Genomic DNA, 22,369 nt, shown 5'->3' on the forward strand with positions numbered 1-22,369 from the left:
TATTTAGGAGGATGTTTGCTCGAAGTCCCCAATTCGTGCCGACAAGTCTCTTCATCAGGTGTAGTCTGTTTTTGGCTTTCTTTTTGATGTTCTGCAGGTGTGGTGTCCATGTTAGTTTTGTGTCAAATATGACACAAAGATATTTGACGCTGTTGGTAGGAATTATGCGTGTGCCACGGATCTTAAGATCTAACAGACTTGGATTTCTTTGTATCCGTGAGCGACATCCGGTAGGAAGAAATATTATGGCTTGAGTTTTTGCGCTATTGATGGTGAGTCTCCAAGTGTCGCACCATCGTTGAAATACATTAATAGCTGGTTGCATAATGCGATTTATTGCTTGAATTGTAGAACCACAAGCCAGTAGAGCTGTATCATCAGCGTATTGGTATGTTGACACCTGAGAGAATGTTGGCATATCTGCGACATAAAGTAAGTAGAGCAATGGAGATAATACCGATCCTTGCGGTACTCCGGCGTTCAAGAAGATAGGGTGAGACAGATTGTTATTTATTGTTACATATGCCATTCGGTTGGTAAGAAAGTTGAAAATTAATCGAATGTAACAGAAAGGAAGGCGAAACTTATGCAGTTTATATATGAGGCCGGTGTGCCACACTTTATCGAATGCCTTTTCAAGATCGAATAGTATTAAACAAGAGGGTTTAGATGTATTGTACTGGTTGTAGATTCGATTTGAGAGTCTTAGTAGGTTATCCAAGACGCTAAAGTGTGGCCTAAATCCGGCTTGGTGTATCGGGAGAAAATTATTTAACAATAAGTGAGAGTGTAATCGGCGGACTAGAATTTTTTCAAGGATTTTGCTGAGTGTTGATGTTAGTTGTATAGGTCTATAGCATTTTGGATCTGTACGATCTTTATCAGGTTTCGGAAACATGAGTACTTTCGACACTTTCCATTCGACAGGGTAATATCCAGTGCGAAGGATTAAGTTGTACATCAAGGCGAGAAATGACAACATTGCTAGTGAAGCTTTCTTTATCAAAACATATGTGATGGAATCAAACCCTGGCGCAGTGTTTCTTTTGTTGCGGACTGCGTTTGTTATATCATCTGTGGTAATTAAAGTAGTAAGAGGCATGATAGCATGATGAGAACTGGGTTGCAGTTGTCTATTTTCAGGATGTACCTTCCTTGTTATTTGAGATTCTAATCTGCTATTAGGAGCAAGCGGAAGCGGGGGAGTAAATGTGTCTTGGAGAATTTGTGCAAATTCATTTGCCTTTTCATAATCATTTGTAAGAGCTTGTTGTTGTGAGAGAAGAGGATACGTAGTACTTGTATGTTTTCCTGTAAGCATATGAAATCGTTTCCAGAATTTGCTAGGATGGCTTTCAGCATCAAGGTGATTGCAAGTGTCGATCCACTGACGTTGTTTGTGTGCCTTTATGTAGTTATGGACAGTTCTTATCCATTGACGGTGAACTCGCAGACATTCAGGATTCCTTGTTTGTACGTATTCCCGATAGGCACGACGTGATGCAGTTACTAGATGAAGGTATTTAGGTGGTAGTTTAGGTTTAAAACTGTTCACAGTTATCTGTGGTATATGTTTACTTGCTGCTTGTTTGACTTCTGACGTGATGTTTTCTACAGCCTTATCTAATTCGTTAGAGTTCGTTGGAGGGGTGAGATTTTGAAAGACAGTGGAGAGATCTTCTCGATAACCTTCCCAATTTGCTCTGTTATAATCGTAGATCCGCTTTGGAGGAACCTGTTTGTGTTGAGTATAGTGGTGCACTTGTAGAGTTATTTTAATTGGTGCATGATCACTTCCTATCGGTGCAAGGACTTCTATGTTAATTTTGTCAGCTAAGGAAGGTGATACAAAAACTACATCGGGGGTTGTGTTACTCTCTGGACGAGTTGCAGATGGTAAATCTTGAAATATACCTGTAGTATTATTATCGATGGTAGTGTGGAAAGCTGTTCGTTCTGCATTTGTTCGACTATGTATATTAATATCAGCTAGTATGAAGTAGTGACGGTATGTAGAAGCGATATAAAGAAAGAAGTCCGTAGGTAGAGGGCTAGTGGGTCGTATATATACAGTAGCCAATGTCACATTTATACTTTTGAGATAAAGTGTGGCAATAGAATATTCTTGGTATGGAAATTGAGGTGGTAATATATTTGTTCTATAGGGAAATTTTGGTTTGATCCCTAGGGCTACTCCACCACATAATCGTTGCGCCGTTGTAGGACCAGGTGTATGTAGCAAGGAATACCTGGGTATGTAAAGGGGTGTGGCGTTGGGGATACGGGTTTCATTCAGTGCAAAGAAATGAATGTCTTCTTCCAGGAGAAGTTCCTGGAATATAGCTTTATGTTTCGGTAGAGAACGGATGTTCATAAATAGGAAATTATATTGTATATAGCCCGCCATAATTATATAAATAACAGTTAGGTTTCTAAACTTCAGTTTCCAGTGGTACAATTTCAAAATGTACATGTGGACCAGAATATGTAGCGAACAGGTGGACACGAAAAAGAGTCTTAGCTGTCTGTACTATCTGTTGTAATATATGTTGGCGTAGAAATGGGTGGATATTTTGTAGGGTTAATGTTTGAAATCTAAGTAGATCTTCGACAGTCACTGGTTGTTTCAGAGAGTTCTGTGGTGGAGTTGTAGAGTCCATAGTTCTTAATGGTACAGTTAGGTCAGGGCGTGAGGCTTCGGGGTTTGGGCGTGCAGCACAACGGTAACTATATGAGGGATGAGCCTGTTTGCACGTGTTACATTTGGGTGGTGCATTCAGATTTGTGCACTCTTTAGTCGTGTGTTGGCCAGAACAATAGCCACAGATAGGAGTTTCGGGGCAATTTGCCGTAGTGTGGACGTTGTATTTCTGGCAGCGTTCACATCGTAACGGGAGAGGTGCCCTTGAATGCGATGGTTCAACCCTATGTCGTTGGCGATATATATAAACCCCTTCATGAAGTAAGCGATCGATTGTGCTGGAACAATCTGTTATTACTCGCATCAGGTAAGTTGGTCCGTTGTTGTTTTGGATTCGAACGCATTTTATAACTTCATGCCCTTCCAAACGTAGTTCTTCTAGTACTTCTTGGTCAGCGAGTTCTGGATCTACGCCTTTAATAACGACTGACATATGAGGTGGTTTGTTTGGGGGTGGTGATTATTTGGCAGTTTTGGGTGTCAGTTGGGATAGAGCAGCCTGTGGTCCAAAAATTTCGAACGAAACTTTGTTTCTCAAAGTGGATAGAAATTGCGGATCTCTGGATTTGATAATGATGCCATTTCTGGTGAATATAATTTGTTCTACTTGTGCTCGGGGGAGGTATTTTTGTAACTGTTGAAAGAGCAACTTAGGAGTTCTGTACTTGGGGTCGTAATTTTGTAGTAGGAAGTTGTAGACAGTGGAATTTTCTTCAGTTCGGCCATCAATTTGTGTGGTATCTCTGGGATTTAACTTTGGATTGCGTGTTTGTTCTTGATATTTTTGTTTCGTTTGTAGTTGAAGAGGAGATCGAGAGCGATCCCTGGGTGTTTTTGAATCGGCTGAAGTGCTTCTTGAGTTGCCTCGGTTTTGTTTTTGGATTATCCTGTCTCGAGAGTTTGCACCCCCAACTTGTTAGGGGAGCCCGTTATGCATGGTGAGCGAAGGGAGGCAACCTAGTAATCCTTTTCGAAGACGAAACAATTAGGAGACAGAGTTATTTCAGGTGTTGCAAAATAAGCAAAGTACAAGGTGCTGCAAACGTGGATTGTAGCACAGTTCGCTTCTAGTTAAGCAGAGTACAAAGTGCTGCAAACGTGGATTGTAGCACAGTTCGCTTCTAGTTAAGCAGAGTACAAAGTGCTGCAAACGTGGATTGTAGCACAGTTCGCTTCTAGTTAAGCAGAGTGCAAAGTGCTGCAAACTTTGCACGTGATGGAGAGAGTCAGAGTCAAAGTCTCGGAACAGACACTTACCAAACAAGATTTTAGAACCAAACAGCCAATGAGAAACGAGGACAGAAACCAGGGCCAACGAAAGAAAGAAAGGATTGGTATCTCTAGCTACTGTGACCAGAGCTCCAACGGTGAACGTTTGGGGCTACAACCTAGTTGCGGCCACCTGAAAAGTGTCGTTCGAACTAGATATCCCTTCGCAGCAAGGCGTTCAACAAAGTACCTCGGGAACACCAAACCACTGTGTAGACTGCAATTACCTCCAGTCGTCCGTTCCAAACGTACTGAAATTACAGTCACAGCGAATGTTCCAAGGGGGTTTTCTCTCGACGCACTGACGTGTTTTTGCAGTCGACGCACGCAGTGACGTGACGTGACTTTTTTTCCCCCCTCTGTTCATCCGTTTAGAGGGTTATGTCCCTCTCTTCGGTACGTGGTGATACTTTTAAATATATAATAATAATAATAGATAGGCGAAGTGCACTTTTTCTATTTTTGGGATTATGAAATGAACACTAACCTAGTCTTGAAATGACCTTGGATTTTCATTGCTATATTATATAACATCCTACTTTCATTCTTATGTTAGTAAATAAATACCCTTTCTTGTAGTTTGATTATTAGTTGCAATATGAAGGGTATAAATGTGGTCGTAATTGTGGTGGATGATGAATGGTGTATAGTTCATAATCAGGATGTCTGGGCCCGATGGTCAGAGTATACAGAGTTAAAAGATGTTGTAATGGAGTATACAATCTGTACGGGTAGCAGTCGTGTATTGCATCTTCACGGATTGTATGAACCAACGGTGGGTGTTCTTTGTTCATCCTGTTATTTATATATTCTTTTCGCAATGCCTCTAGGTGAAGTGTTATATGTGGAAAACTTATTCGTGTGTATAAGAGTCGAGTTGGACTTGGTAGTTTGATTCTGTATGCCAGTCGACATGCATGTCTCTCTATGATTTGTAGCCGTTCATAGAACGAGTCCTCTGCTGAGAGCCATGCTGTGTGTCCATACGTAAGTACGGGCCGAAGAAAGGCCAGATAGGTATTTAGGAGGATGTTTGCTCGAAGTCCCCAATTCGTGCCGACAAGTCTCTTCATCAGGTGTAGTATGTTTTTGGCTTTCTTTTTGATGTTCTGCAGGTGTGGTGTCCATGTTAGTTTTGTGTCAAATATGACACAAAGATATTTGACGCTGTTGGTAGGAATTATGCGTGTGCCACGGATCTTAAGATCTAACAGACTTGGATTTCTTTGTATCCGTGAGCGACATCCGGTAGGAAGAAATATTATGGCTTGAGTTTTTGCGCTATTGATGGTGAGTCTCCAAGTGTCGCACCATCGTTGAAATACATTAATAGCTGGTTGCATAATGCGATTTATTGCTTGAATTGTAGAACCACAAGCCAGTAGAGCTGTATCATCAGCGTATTGGTATGTTGACACCTGAGAGAATGTTGGCATATCTGCGACATAAAGTAAGTAGAGCAATGGAGATAATACCGATCCTTGCGGTACTCCGGCGTTCAAGAAGATAGGGTGAGACAGATTGTTATTTATTGTTACATATGCCATTCGGTTGGTAAGAAAGTTGAAAATTAATCGAATGTAACAGAAAGGAAGGCGAAACTTATGCAGTTTATATATGAGGCCGGTGTGCCACACTTTATCGAATGCCTTTTCAAGATCGAATAGTATTAAACAAGAGGGTTTAGATGTATTGTACTGGTTGTAGATTCGATTTGAGAGTCTTAGTAGGTTATCCAAGACGCTAAAGTGTGGCCTAAATCCGGCTTGGTGTATCGGGAGAAAATTATTTGACAATAAGTGAGAGTGTAATCGGCGGACTAGAATTTTTTCAAGGATTTTGCTGAGTGTTGATGTTAGTTGTATAGGTCTATAGCATTTTGGATCTGTACGATCTTTATCAGGTTTCGGAAACATGAGTACTTTCGACACTTTCCATTCGACAGGGTAATATCCAGTGCGAAGGATTAAGTTGTACATCAAGGCGAGAAATGACAACATTGCTAGTGAAGCTTTCTTTATCAAAACATATGTGATGGAATCAAACCCTGGCGCAGTGTTTCTTTTGTTGCGGACTGCGTTTGTTATATCATCTGTGGTAATTAAAGTAGTAAGAGGCATGATAGCATGATGAGAACTGGGTTGCAGTTGTCTATTTTCAGGATGTACCTTCCTTGTTATTTGAGATTCTAATCTGCTATTAGGAGCAAGCGGAAGCGGGGGAGTAAATGTGTCTTGGAGAATTTGTGCAAATTCATTTGCCTTTTCATAATCATTTGTAAGAGCTTGTTGTTGTGAGAGAAGAGGATACGTAGTACTTGTATGTTTTCCTGTAAGCATATGAAATCGTTTCCAGAATTTGCTAGGATGGCTTTCAGCATCAAGGTGATTGCAAGTGTCGATCCACTGACGTTGTTTGTGTGCCTTTATGTAGTTATGGACAGTTCTTATCCATTGACGGTGAACTCGCAGACATCCAGGATTCCTTGTTTGTACGTATTCCCGATAGGCACGATGTGATGCAGTTACTAGATGAAGGTATTTAGGTGGTAGTTTAGGTTTAAAACTGTTCATAGTTATCTGTGGTATATGTGTACTTGCTGCTTGTTTGACTTCTGACGTGATGTTTTCTACAGCCTTATCTAATTCGTTAGAGTTCGTTGGAGGGGTGAGATTTTGAAAGACAGTGGAGAGATCTTCTCGATAACCTTCCCAATTTGCTCTGTTATAATCGTAGATCCGCTTTGGAGGAACCTGTTTGTGTTGAGTATAGTGGTGCACTTGTAGAGTTATTTTAATTGGTGCATGATCACTTCCTATCGGTGCTAGGACTTCTATGTTAATTTTGTCAGCTAAGGAAGTTGATACAAAAACTACATCGGGGGTTGTGTTACTCTCTGGACGAGTTGCAGATGGTAAATCTTGAAATATACCTGTAGTATTGTTATCGATGTTAGTGTGGAAAGCTGTTCGTTCTGCATTTGTTCGACTATGTATATTTATATCAGCTAGTATGAAGTAGTGACGGTATGTAGAAGCGATATAAAGAAAGAAGTCCGTAGGTAGAGGGCTAGTGGGTCGTATATATACAGTAGCCAATGTCACATTTATACTTTTGAGATAAAGTGTGGCAATAGAATATTCTTGGTATGGAAATTGAGGTGGTAATATATTTGTTCTATAGGGAAATTTTGGTTTGATCCCTAGGGCTACTCCACCACATAATCGTTGCGCCGTTGTAGGACCAGGTGTATGTAGCAAGGAATACCTGGGTATGTAAAGGGGTGTGGTTTTGGGGATACGGGTTTCATTCAGTGCAAAGAAATGGAAGTCTTCTTCCAGCAGAAGTTCCTGGAATAGAGCTTTATGTTTCGGTAGAGAACGGATGTTCATAAATAGGAAATTATATTGTATATAGCCCGCCATAATTATATAAATAACAGTTAGGTTTCTAAACTTCAGTTTCCAGTGGTACAATTTCAAAATGTACATGTGGACCAGAATATGTAGCGAACAGGTGGACACGAAAAAGAGTCTTAGCTGTCTGTACTATCTGTTGTAATATATGTTGGCGTAGAAATGGGTGGATATTTTGTAGGGTTAATGTTTGAAATCTAAGTAGATCTTCGACAGTCACTGGTTGTTTCAGAGAGTTCTGTGGTGGAGTTGTAGAGTCCATAGTTCTTAATGGTACAGTTAGGTCAGGGCGTGAGGCTTCGGGGTTTGGGCGTGCAGCACAACGGTAACTATATGAGGGATGAGCCTGTTTGCACGTGTTACATTTGGGTGGTGCATTCAGATTTGTGCACTCTTTAGTCGTGTGTTGGCCAGAACAATAGCCACAGATAGGAGTTTCGGGACAATTTGCCGTAGTGTGGACGTTGTATTTCTGGCAGCGTTCACATCGTAACGGGAGAGGTGCCCTTGAATGCGATGGTTCAACCCTATGTCGTTGGCGATATATATAAACCCCTTCATGAAGTAAGCGATCGATTGTGCTGGAACAATCTGTTATTACTCGCATCAGGTAAGTTGGTCCGTTGTTGTTTTGGATTCGAACGCATTTTATAACTTCATGCCCTTCCAAACGTAGTTCTTCTAGTACTTCTTGGTCAGCGAGTTCTGGATCTACGCCTTTAATAACGACTGACATATGAGGTGGTTTGTTTGGGGGTGGTGATTGTTTGGCAGTTTTGGGTGTCAGTTGGGATAGAGCAGCCTGTGGTCCAAAAATTTCGAACGAAACTTTGTTTCTCAAAGTGGATAGAAATTGCGGATCTCTGGATTTGATAATGATGCCATTTCTGGTGAATATAATTTGTTCTACTTGTGCTCGGGGGAGGTATTTTTGTAACTGTTGAAGGAGCAACTTAGGAGTTCTGTACTTGGAGTCGTAATTTTGTAGTAGGAAGTTGTAGACAGTGGAATTTTCTTCAGTTCGGCCATCAATTTGTGTGGTATCTCTGGGATTTAACTTTGGATTGCGTGTTTGTTCTTGATATTTTTGTTTCGTTTGTAGTTGAAGAGGAGATCGAGAGCGATCCCTGGATGTTTTTGAATCGGCTGAAGTGCTTCTTGAGTTGCCTCGGTCTTGTTTTTGGATTATCCTGTCCCGAGAGTTTGCACCCCCAACTTGTTGGGGGAGCCCGTTATGCATGGTGAGCGAAGGGAGGCAACCTAGTAATCCTTTTCGAAGACGAAACAATTAGGAGACAGAGTTATTTCAGGTGTTGCAAAATAAGCAAAGTACAAGGTGCTGCAAACGTGGATTGCAGCACAGTTCGCTTCTAGTTAAGCAGAGTACAAAGTGCTGCAAACGTGGATTGTAGCACAGTTCGCTTCTAGTTAAGCAGAGTACAAAGTGCTGCAAACTTTGAACGTGATGGAGAGAGTCAGAGTCAAAGTCTCGGAACAGACATTTACCAAACAAGATTATAGAACCAAACAGCCAATGAGAAACGAGGACAGAAACCAGAGCCAACGAAAGAAACAAAGGATTGGTATCTCTAGCTACTGTGACCAGAGCTCCAACGGGGACTGTTTTTGCAGTACTTAAGTCCTGATTATATAGCCTGGAATAAAAATATTTATCATGGGAGTTTCACTTGTATGTAACACATTTCATTTTCTGATATTCCTTACAACTTCTATATTCACACATCTTTCGAAGGATAATAAAACACATTTTTTCACTAATTACAATCGAAAGTATCCTTATTTGTGTTACTAAAAGTTATGTTTGTTTTGCATTTGAGTCGCACTGCCATCTAGTGTGTGCTGTAGGAAATATAAGGTTTGGTGATCAGTGCACACAGATTAAACAAAACACTCCGATCTGAAGCTTGTGGCGCTCATGGTGGTGATTATCCAAACTAAAGCGTATTCAGTGGAATGTTTTTTGCAACGTTGATGCAACGTTATCACAACGTTGTTCCCCTACATACAAGATTCATCATAAATACAACGTTCTGGCAACGTTATCACAACGTTGTTCCCCTACATACAACATTCATCATAAATACAACATTCATACAACGTTGTGGCAACGTTAGTGTGTTGACTGGGAAATCTGGCAGACATAATATCACCGAGCATTGGCTCCAAAGTGATAAATGCAAACATATAAACTTGCCAGGGTACAATCTAGTAAATAGCTACTCGAGAGAAAAATACAAACGTGGTGGTACATGTATATTTACCAAGTCAAACATAAAGGTAGATCAATTACAAATTAATATTAAAAAGGTAGAAAAAAATTTTGAATTCTCAACAGCAATGATAAAAGAATTGAAACTAATCGTAATATGTATATATAGAACACCAGATGGTGATCTTGAAGTATTTCTAAACAATCTCAATTCCCTGCTAAAACACATATTTTCTTTCAAATCCAACATAGTGGTCTGTGGTGACTTAAACGTTGATTTTTTAAAAGACTCCACCCAGAAAACAAGACTAAAACATCTAATATGTAGCTATGGCTTGACACCTCATGTTGACTTTCCTACAAGAACTACCAAAACCACACAGTCCATGATAGACCAAATTATGTCAAATTATAACCTAAATAAAACAGCATGTAAAATAATTGACATTTACTTCTCAGACCATGATGCTCAGCTACTCACAATAGACACAAGCTGCAATAAAAATACAAAATATACCAACACTGCAGAAATGCGTGATTATAACACAAAAAAAGTACTATGTTTTAAAAATAAATAATCAAACGAGAAATGGACAGAAATCCATGAAGCCAACAGCACAAATGAAAAATATAACAACTTTGTTAATATTATTAAATATCTATATAAAGAAACCTTTCCTGAAAAACATAGAAAACTTAAAAATAAAGAAAACAAAAGCTGGATTACAAATGGAATTACTATCTCAATCAAAAAAATGAAATCACTTCACACAGAAAGCAAAACCAATAACACTCCCACCTTCTGGAACAACTATGCAACATACAAAAAAAATTACAGAACAGTTCTAAAAGTTGCAAAAAACAGCAGTATGACAAAGAGATAAGCAACACAACAAATAAAACAAAAACAATGTGGAATATAATAAAGAAAGAAACCAACTCCGCACCAAAGAACCACCAAAACATAAGCCTAAAGCTAAGACAAAATAACATTCACAACCCCCAAAAAATCTCAAATGTTTTTAATTATCACTTCATAGAAAGTGTTAGAAACTAATACCCACAAAACCTCACCCTTCAAAACAAATCATCATCACTGACAATCAACCGGAATCCAAAAACATTTTTTATAGAACCAACAGATGATTCAGAAATTATTCAAATTATCTGGAAACTAAAAAAACAAAGAGACAGCAGGACTTGATGAAATAATAGACCACATTATAAAAGTATGCCATTTGTAAATAGTAAACCCCTTGTACATATTATAAACCATTCCTGTTCAAGTGGAATTTTTCCAGAAGAACTAAAAACAGCCAAAATAATACCAATCTATAAAAATGATGAAAAAAATGATGTAAAAAACTACAGGCCAATTGCACTACTGTCAGTGTTCTCAGTAGTATCGGAACGCGCTAGTGGATGTTGCTATTTAATATTCGCAATTCATTTGCACGGGTGTTAATTAATTTGCACGTACTTAGAACTAATTCGCATGTACTTAGAATTCATTTGCAAGTACTTAGAGTACTTTACATTTATGTATTTGCTTAATTATAACTTTTATGAATATATAATTATTTATTTTATGAAAAATATGTATATAGAAGGTAATTAGAGGTACTAAACGCTATGCATATGGTTTTATATTCATTACTGCAAAGTATGTAATGTATCAATCGATAATATTAATGTTTATAATATTGAAAATAAGTTTTCTATGGTTTATGAACCGCTATGAACGGTGGTAATGGTACAAAAGAAGACGGTCCCGGTACTCGAACCCGCGATATGTAATATTATTAATTAGTACTATGCAATAATTTCATTAAGTTATGAAACACGATGATCTCAGACGCTAGACAGAATACTGTCTCAGAATCTGAACTCCGCGCAGGTAGAGGAGAAAGGAATTTGGGGAGTGTGCGTTCAAGGTCAAATGACGTCAGAACGTCAGAACAAAGGAAGAACCCGATTGACCAATCAGAACCGGTTTTTTCAAGGTTAACCAGTACGCAAGAACAGGGGAAAGCTATGCAATACTGTAGGGCAGGGGAGGGATTCAATCAGACAACAAAGGATGTCTGGAAATGCGCAGCAAGGGTCAAATCTCTGAAGCTATGCGTCGCTTGTAGAACCGGTTTCCGCCGCCAATTAATATTCCGCTCAGGTTTGCCTTCAAGGCACAGGACGCTTTAGCGCAGGGTTTTTTTATCTGTACTATGAAGAAGGGAGAGCTATTAGGGACGGGGCCTACAGTTTTCACCATTTGCTTTTATCACGGGGTAACGAACCTAGGACCCTTTGATTATTGATTTAGGTAGTAAATGTATGTTACTGTGTGCTATTTAACTTAATTTTGAGTTTATTTTTTACCAAACTTTGACTTTATGTCAAACATTTTCACAGCTTATCCTTATTTTTACAAAAATAACACTATTTGTACTATTCAGGCAACATTTTTTATTAAATTTTGGACTCGCAAAGATATTTTTACAACTTTTAACTTATTATTTTACAATTTTTTTGTTAATTTTTTACCAAAATAACACTATTTGTACTAATCAGGCAACATATTTTATTAAATTTTGGACTCACAAAGACATTTTTTCAACTTTTAACTTATTATTTTACAACTTTATGTTAATTTTTACCAAAATAACACTATTTGTACTATTCAGGCAACATTTTTTATTAAATTTTGTATTTACAAAGAGATTTTTTCAACTTTTAATTTATTATTTACAATTTTATGCCTATTTTTTTACTCAAATAACACAATTCTATCTGTTCAGGAAAGACTTTTAGTTACATTTTCGACACACAAAGTGTGTGTTCTCAACTTCTATCTGTTTATTTCACAAGTTTAGGCTTATTATTACCAACATAACACAATTCAATCTGTTCAGGAAAGACTTTTAGTTATATTTTCGACACACAGAGTGTGTGATCTCAATTTCTATCTGTTTATTTCACAAGTTTAGGCTTATTATTACCAAAATAATACAATTCAATCTGTTCAGGAAAGACTTTTAGTCGCATTTTCGACACACAGAGTGTGTGATCTCAACTTCTATCTGTTTATTTCACAAGTTTAGGCTTATTATTACCAAAATAATACAATTCAATCTGTTCAGGAAAGACTTTTAGTCGCATTTTCGACACACAAAGTGTGTGTTCTCAACTTCTATCTGTTTATTTCACAAGTTTAGGCTTATTATTACTCAAATAACACAATTCTATCTGTTCAGGAAAGATTTTTAGTTACATTTTCGACACACAAAGTGTGTGTTCTCAACTTTTATTTGTTTATTTTACAAGTTTAGCCTAATATTTACTCAAATGACACTATTTATATTATTCAGGCACCATTTTTATTACATTTTGGACTCTCAAAGACACACACACACACACACACACAGAGAGAGAGAGAGAGAGAGAGAGAGAGAGAGAGATATTTTTTCCAAGTTTACAGGATTATTCTCTAGCTTACTCAAATAACACAATTTAGATGTGTTTTGAATTATATTTTGGATGCAAAAGTATGTTTTGACAAGTTCTACCCTTTTATTTTACAAGTTTAGGCTTATTATTACTCAAATAACACAATTTAATCCAGTCAGGAAGGATTTGTTATTATATTTTGGATGCACAAAGAGATGTTTTCAACTTTTTTACTGATTTTTTGCAGGGTATGTATTAATTTGTATTTATTTTGTTTCGTATCATATATACATTTACAAATTTTTAATTTAGAGTTTAGTATTTATTTAATTTTTTTTCAAAAACACTAAAGAAAAAGTACTTTTAGCTAAAATGTAAGCCACAGAATATATTATTATTATTATTATTATTATTATTAGGGTTTACTGATTTCCACTATGCTATTTTTGGTTCTGTATTTCTATATGTATTTATTTAGGTCAGGTTACGCCTGCTACGTAGGAAAGTTTGTTTATTTTAGAGTTTGCTGAGTATTTTGTTACTTTTATACTAGGTAAAGTTTTCTAAATATATCAGGAAGGGCTCCATCCATATACTTTTGTTTTTGCTGTTTGGAGATGATGCGATCAGCATCACTCTCCATCTGCTTTTTATTTTATGTACCCAATATTATTTTGAGGCTTAGTGAATTCTAGAGCCTATTTATGCAGGAGAGAGGGCTTGAAAATTTTCATTTCAGATAACCCACAACTATTTGTCAGAGTATTTTAAAGGATATTTTATATTTATTATGTGCTACTAGAATATCAAAGCTTGCTTAATTTTTATGTCTGTAACGCTGTTATTGTATTTCTAGCTAAGGTTTACTGGATAAAGCACACGAAATGTTTATCATTTCGACTATTTACTTTTATACGAGGCCAAATTTTTAGTGTAACGAAAATTATTGTGTGTCTATAAAGACTGAAATCCCTTTACCGATGGGTCCATAACTGGACTCTTACCAATATTGTTTCTTTTTTTAAAAAATATATATAACCATTTATCAATATATTCTCAATTCACAGGACAAGACGAAGTTCACAGACGACTGACAATATGGACCATAGGTCCACTTGCTAAACTTTTTTTCTATGCTAGAAGAATAATTTAGCCTTATAGCCTTTTTCAAGGTATTTTTGAAGTATTACTGGTTTTTTGGGTGCATCAACATTTGGGTTATTTCTATTTTCTTTATTATACGAGGCCACAATCACTATCTGAACACTGAAATTATCTGATTGAAACTAAAACCTTAGGCTGTAACTAGGGATTTAGTATGTATATCGACAATTTATAGGACAACACGAACCTTACAAAGGATTGTAGGTGATGTAGGCCCACACGCCAGAGCTTTGTTAACCTGCAAGAAGCATTTACAGCTAATGCTACGAGGAAATGAGGTTGATTTTTTACTGTTTCACAAGAATGCTATTTTTTATACACCCAATATTTGCTTTTCAAGTAACTACATGTACCAGAAGCACTTACAGGGCAACTCTAACTAGATTACGACTTATTCTATATCAGGTGCTAAATTTATAAAGAACTATGATTGTGTATATTTCTGAGGAAGTACGCAAAAGCAGATTACCCGATTAAAGTATCTGAAAAACATATTTTTCTATGCAAGTATATTTTTATTGACTGGATTATTTAACAGATCAAACAGGAAGACTGCAAAATTCATTAAATGTAGTTCTATAGTATAGGTGGTTTCAGAGATATAAAAATAACAAATATAAGATTTCGCTTTTTTTTGCTTCTGAGGCTAATCGCGACGCTAAGGGTAAATGGCCAGGAAATGTAAGGGAGGAGAAACAATCCCAAAAGTTATGGGCTGCATGTAAGTTAATACCACAGAGATATTACAGTAGGTGTAGGTTCTTCCACCAGAACATTTCTATCATAATAATACTGGTTATGCTGTACTGTTAGCTAAAGATGCTGATATTTGAGAAACTTAAAAGCTTATTTGCAAAATTTTAGATAAATAATAATCTGTTAGACTGTAAACATATTTTATATCCATTCTGCAAAAGATCCGATGACAAAGTTTAAAAATTGTTATCGCCCAGACAGGGACTCGAACCCTGGACAGATAGGTTAAAAGCCTAACGCTATACCAACTAAGCTATCTGGGCACAAGGTATTCTTTTTTTGAAAAGTTAGTTATGTTAAGAAATATATTGAAACACTTGAGAACACTTTTGGTCTGGTTCGACAGACAAGGAGACAACATTTCTAAATTTTTACAGACTGGGTGTATTTTTCCACTATAGAGGCCTTCACTACATGTAATTCGAAACGCTAAAGTTCAGCTAGCTTCCAAAATTGAGGTAAAGATTGCGTTTGGCGAGATTAACAAGTTACAATTATATCCAGTTACGGACAAATAAAGCTAAAACTCTTAGATTTACTGTACTAGCCAAGTTTTAGTAATATTTTCTTCACTTTAGTACAAATACCAAAGAAATAGGTATATTTTATTTATAATTTGACAAAATGTACTAGTATTTAATTTACAAAGTTAGGTAAAAAGCAGTATTTTTAAAAAATATTGTTACTGCCTTCAAATTTTATGTTATTTAGCCACTAACAACTGATTTACACTGTTTGGCATCCTTTAAATAGGAAAAGAAGGAATTATTTGTTTATTATTTTTACTTTATATTTATATTTATTTAAGAAAACAATTCTACAGTTTAACTTAATTTTAACAAATTGTTACTAATTTATATATCAAAGTTATGTTATTTAGAGTGTATCAAGGCGTATAAAGTTAATATTTGTACTTATCAGTTCAACTAACAATTATATTTTACACACAAAAGATGATGTTTACAGTTAAATTACTTGAATCAGAGAATAATATTTTACAGTAATTGATTCATTCAGCACTAGTCAGTACTTTTATGCTTCAGAAAGTTTTCTTAATTTTCTATTACGCATGCTATTTTGGGCTATTTTTAAAATGTATTTCTAAGGCAAACTGGTTTAATTTTCTGCTTATAATGCAAAGTTGACATAGTTTTCGCACAATGCATTGTACATTTGTTATATTCTCTACTTACAATTCAAATATTATGCTTATTCAATGTATAACTAACTAACTCTCTAGCCTTCTTAAACCCGAAGGTTCATGGCTGCAGCAACACATGCCTTTCATCTGTCCTCTACCTGCGCGGAGTTCAGATTCTGAGACAGTATTCTGTCTAGCGTCTGAGATCATCGTGTTTCATAACTTAATGAAATTATTGCATAGTACTAATTAATAATATTACATATCGCGGGTTCGAGTACCGGGACCGTCTTCATAAACCATAGAAAACTTATTTTCAATATTATAAACATTAATATTATCGATTGATACATTACATACTTTGCAGTAATGAATATAAAACCATATGCATAGCGTTTAGTACCTCTAATTACCTTCTATATACATATTTTTCATAAAATAAATAATTATATATTCATAAAAGTTATAATGAAGCAAATACATAAATGTAAAGTACTCTAAGTACTTGCAAATGAATTCTAAGTACATGCGAATTAGTTCTAAGTACGTGCAAATTAATTAACACCCGTGCAAATGAATTGCGAATATTAAATAGCAACATCCACTAGCGCGTTCCGATACTACTGTTCTCTAAAATAATTGAGCATGCAGTTGAGAAACGACTAAGGAATTTTTGTAACACCAACCCAACATGGTTTTCTAAGAGACGAAAGTACAACTACAGCACTTCATGAATTCACAGAAAATGTACTTCTCCACATGGAAAGGAAACTACTAAACATAGGCTTACCATATTTTTTTGGGTCCAACCCAGGACATATTCGAGATCCACCCGTTACTGCTGAATTTATTTTTTTACAAAAATAAATTGAAATTACTTAAAAGCCTTAACATTTTATTGGAATATTAAACTATAAATTGTACAAGAAAAAATATTAACATTATTTTCTAAAATGAATCAATTAATTTTCAAATCTTTAATTGAATAATACATTTTCTGATATTTAGGAAACCTCTCTGTTCTAGGTATTCTGTTAGTTGACTCAGTTGTACTTTTCACTAAACATGACTTTTTTCAGAAATGGCTTGTTTGTTTTAATAACATCATAAAATTCACAACATGGAAGTTCTGAATTAATTTTGACATTCAGCAGATCTTTAACAGTGGATACTAGAAGTCCACCTGTTTCTGCAGACCAAATATTCCCCACAATTGAAAATACTCTCTCAACTGGAGCAGATGTTCCTTGTATCAAAAACGTGTAGACGAGTTATTTCACATGCTTGCAAGACCACCAAGACGCTCACAGAAGTACGGAAATGGAACTGCTCGGAAGTCAATATCTAGAAGAAAGAAAAGGTATAATCGATCCTTATAATCGATTGATCCTTGCGGGTCATAAATTCTGGTCGTGAATATGCAATACCGGTAGTTATTTTCACGTTCAGATTCTCAAAATCCCGGACATTTTGCAATCCCGGACAGCACTAAAAACCAGGACTGTCCGGGCTAATCCTGGACGTATGGGATGGCTACCTAAACTAAACAATTTTCTGTGACTTAAGTAAAGCTTTTGATACCATAGACCAAAAAACTAGAAAGATATTGGATTAGAGGAATTCCTCTAAGTTGGTTTAAATCTTACATGACAAATAGAAAGCAAATTGTAGAAATATCACATGAAGATAACTATGGCAACATTACCAAGCACATTTCGAATACCAATACAAATAATCTTGGTGTGCCCCAAGGAAGTGTACTAGGTTCCCCGTTGTTTCTGCTATATATAAATGATCTCCCATCTGCTGTGCCTGCATCCACTACACTACTCTAAGCAGATGACACCTCTTTAAGTACTGTAGATTGTAAAGTGAACTCTCTTCAGCAAAATTCAAATAACACTTTAAAGAAATTAAGTGGATGGTGCAAGGAAAACAGACTAATACTAAATCCAACAAAAACTAGCAACATGGCCTTCCACACGACACAACAGGAAAACAAAGATTGCTCAACACTCGAAATAGACTCTAAAATCATACAAAAAAACACAACAAAAAAATTTCTAGGCATACATTTTGATGAAAACATGTCTTTTGGTCATCATATTTAAAATCTATGTAAATATCTATCCACTTTACATTATGGAATTCGGAAAATGAGAAGTATCTCTAACTTAAAAATAGTAAAAAAATCTCTATTTTTCAAGCATAGAATCTAGACTAAGGTATGGCATATTGATATGGGGGAATTCAACAAAACTGTCGAAGGTTTTCATTCTACAAAAAAGAATCATCAGAACTATGGTCCAAGAGCCTCCACAAACATCTTGTAAAAATCTGTTCACCAAACTTTCAATACTCACAGTACCATCCCTATATATATATTGTAAAGCACAACATCAAAAACCTCAATAAAAATAGTAATATACATAATCATAACACAAGAACAAAGGCAAATATATACATAGACAACCACAGACTGAACCTATACAAAAAGAGTGCCAGAAACACAGGAATACTATGATACAATAAACGTCCATGTGAAATAAAGGAGGAAAGAAATCTTAAGCTATTCAAAAATATAAAAAAAACTAATCTAGTGGATGTAATATACATTTGTAACTCAATTATGCTGATCTACATCCCAAATATGTTATCAAGGGCATGTAATATATATTTGTAACCATAACTGCTATATGCCATGTATGTAATCAAACTGATATGTAATAATATATACTTGTAACTTTAATAATACTGCATCCCAAATAAGTAATAAAGTGGATGTATTTGTACTGAAATCATACTAATGTTACATGTAACAAATGACGTGCTCTATACTGCTGCAGATAGAAATATCTACAATGTAGTCAACAGAACAAGAATAAAATACAATTACAATAACAATTACAATTACTGTACATGCATGGAAGAATATTTTACCTTTTTCAATTGTAAACAAACACCAAGCACTCACCATAGACGGTGTAACTCGACATGCCTTTCGTGTTATATGTATTATACTTTGTAATGATCCATGAAATGCTTTGGTGTAAAACTGTACTATCTGTTATATGATTTTTCGAAGCATTTATGCTAGCAAAAATGTTAATGGAAATGCTTTCGTCTAAAGCTGGCTTAAAGGTGGATGAGCAATTTGAAGAATGTTGTAGGAGAATTACTGCTGTGTGCTTTTATTAAAAAAAAGGAAAAGTATGAACTAGAGATTGGCTCAAAAAAAATATATGGTAACCAACGTGTACAGAACAAGCTTTTTAACTCGGGTTTGCATTATTCATACATGAGATTCGCAGGATTCATTCACAAAAATAAAAAAGTCAAACATTTATTAATACACTTGTAATAATAAGGATTTTCATTTTCAGCTAATCATATTTGTCACGTACACATCTCATCGCTTTGCATAAATACCTAAATATTAATGAACTGAACATAAATGCACTACATTTTACACTCTTTACTTTTTCTTATAGAGAAACGAACTATAAACAGCCAGCATTGGGAAACCACAGACAAAAGAACGCTCCTTTGCAAACTCACAGATTATCTTCACATGGCCAAACTTTGCTCTGATTGGCTGTTCCACAGAATCTAGTCGAGGAAAGCTAGTAGCAATTAGAAGATGTTCTATTCCTCAAAACCAGTCAAGCAGTCAGCCAGGCGGCCATGATTTCTACCTAGAAAGTCAGTTCAATGCCAACTAGGACATTCCTACTAGCAATCCAGTTCCGTGTGATAGGATAGGGTCTTTACTCTCAATACAGCTGCACAGGCTGATTGTCGACAGTAAAAGTAAGTAAAGTAAATGCGACAAAAAAATATATTATAGTCTTCACTTCACAGCCAAGAAACAGCCATTATTCGGATGGTCAAGTTGGTAGTTTTCATACGGAATCCTCTTGGTACATTGATACATTCTCTGAACCTATGGTGATGATCCGGCCACTGCACCAAGATATGAAACAGTGGAGTCCACCTCCTGAGCATTTCTAAGTGCATAATGTGCAGAACCAGTTTTTCATTTGGGGGAGTGGAAGTTGTTGCATATCTTTGTGTACCATATTTTCTCCATGGAGAGCATAGAGTATGCAATATATTTTCATAGTCAGTATGGAATCTGACTGGTACGCGGGAGATCCACATTCGATTCCTGGGGTGAGTGATCTAAGTTCAAAATATTTCCGGTCTTGTACCCACATAATGCGGTTCTGGAGCTCACTCAGCCTTAAATAAATGGAAACTTGGGGGCAAACATGGGGGGGGGGGTAAAGGCGGCACTAAGCATGGTACTGATTACATCACCTCCAAAATGGCCGAGATCGAGAATGTATGAATCCTTTACTCTCCACATCCTCTAAAATGTGCCTTCATGGTATGGTACTATATGCATGGGGAACTCAGAACTAAATTTGAAGCATGAAAGAGCATATAACACAGGCTGCATTAATAACCCTATATATACACATATGTATAATATGTATACATACATATACATAAATATACACACACACAAGACTGCATGAGTTGCTTCAGTGACAGGGCGCTGGGTTCCTGACTCGCGATATTGGCACGGAAGTTACCGGGTTCAAATCCTGAACTGGGTAAGAGTATTTGTGTTTGTTCCTTGATCAAATTTCATATGATCATCAAGTCTTATCACCGCAATTAGCCCAAGTAGGCAGAAATGCAACGTAAAATGTGATATGTGAAAGCACATAATACATGCACATATATATGTATTTTGGATTTCCTGTTTAAGATGAAGAAATTTGTCACAAATGGGTATTGGCTTTCAGGCGGAAGGACAAAATAAACCTCAGAAATAAATGGTAAGTGTTTATCTCTCTCTCTTTATATATATAAAGAGAGAGAGATAATACCCATTTGCAAGCCAATACCCATTTGCGACAAATTTCTTCTTCGTTCCTTTCTTCCTTTTGTAATGATTGTAAATGGCACAGTTAGGCATATTTTCTTTAGCAATGCACTTAGATTGTTCTCACTAAAAGTGAAACGAAGACAACAAAAAAGGAAGAAACACTCAGTTCAAAGTTCAATGGTCTACAGAAAAGAACAAAACCTTAAACTCCACTTGTCACTCTCTGAAAAGCACCCCGTCTCCTGGCTGTGGCTGCTATGTTGACGTCAGAGCTCTGACGTATGGCTGAGAGTCATGCGCGTGCATCCACCTGTTTGTCATTCCACCATGCATTGCCCCCACTCTCAGCCGTGATCAATAAAGTATGGGGCCCTAACTCTACACCCCCTTTACGCCTCTATGGTGTGGTGCAAAGCACAGTTTCTTTAGTTGTTAGGTTATGCGGGCCAGGTTTTACGTCTCTTAGCATTACAATAATTTCGCTACATGCTATCAGCATCTTGTCATGCTGGTGCTGGTCTCCAGCATGACACCCCTTCAGCCTCCTCTCTGTGGTAGTCTCTGTGGAGTGGCTTGTCAATGGGAAGCAGGGATATTTAGGAAAGGTATATTTTACATCTTCTTTTCACCGATTAAATGAGACTTTTCGTAACTGCAAAGAGTGCTAATTGCTTTCAGAAAGATTCAAATTTACTTTCACAATTATTTCCACAATTCTGCAATACTCTCTGTTTCTTCTATGAATAAGAAATGCCTTGCCAATGTCAATCCAGGGATGTTCTCAGTTTCCCTGAACATGCATGTGGTTCATTCCATGCAAAACCACCTAGAGCAGGCTGCTTCATTGTCATGGATTTGCTTCATTTTTTTTTTTTTTTTACTGATAGATACTTGGTCCAATATGACAAGTATGTAATATTAGACTTGTTCGACAAAAATTTTGAAAGTTACAAATTTTTGAACAGTTATTTTGTGTTAGGACTGTTCTCCTCTCCAACAATACCTAAATCATCACAATACTCCAGAATACTCCAATAAAAAAAATAAAAAAATAAAATAGTTTCTGAGATATGCCATGTTTTGCATCACATTGTCCGTTCATTCGCCAACCCAATTTCTGAAAATCTTTAAAAATTTGTAACTTTCAAAATATTTGTTGGACAAGTTTAATATTACATATTTGTCATATTGGACCAAGTATCTATCAGTATAAAAAATTGGAAATTTTCCAAAATTCCGTAACTCTGTGATCTGTTGTAAGAAAATTCATGCATACTCAGGTAGGGTGGCAAATATGATAATTTTTCTTGTATTTTGGCATAGAACAATGCAGGTATATATCTGAGGATGC

This window comes from Lepisma saccharinum, chromosome 2 (assembly GCF_977018435.1).
Source record: "Lepisma saccharinum chromosome 2, izLepSacc3.1, whole genome shotgun sequence".
Taxonomy (NCBI): Eukaryota; Metazoa; Arthropoda; class Insecta; order Zygentoma; family Lepismatidae; genus Lepisma; species Lepisma saccharinum.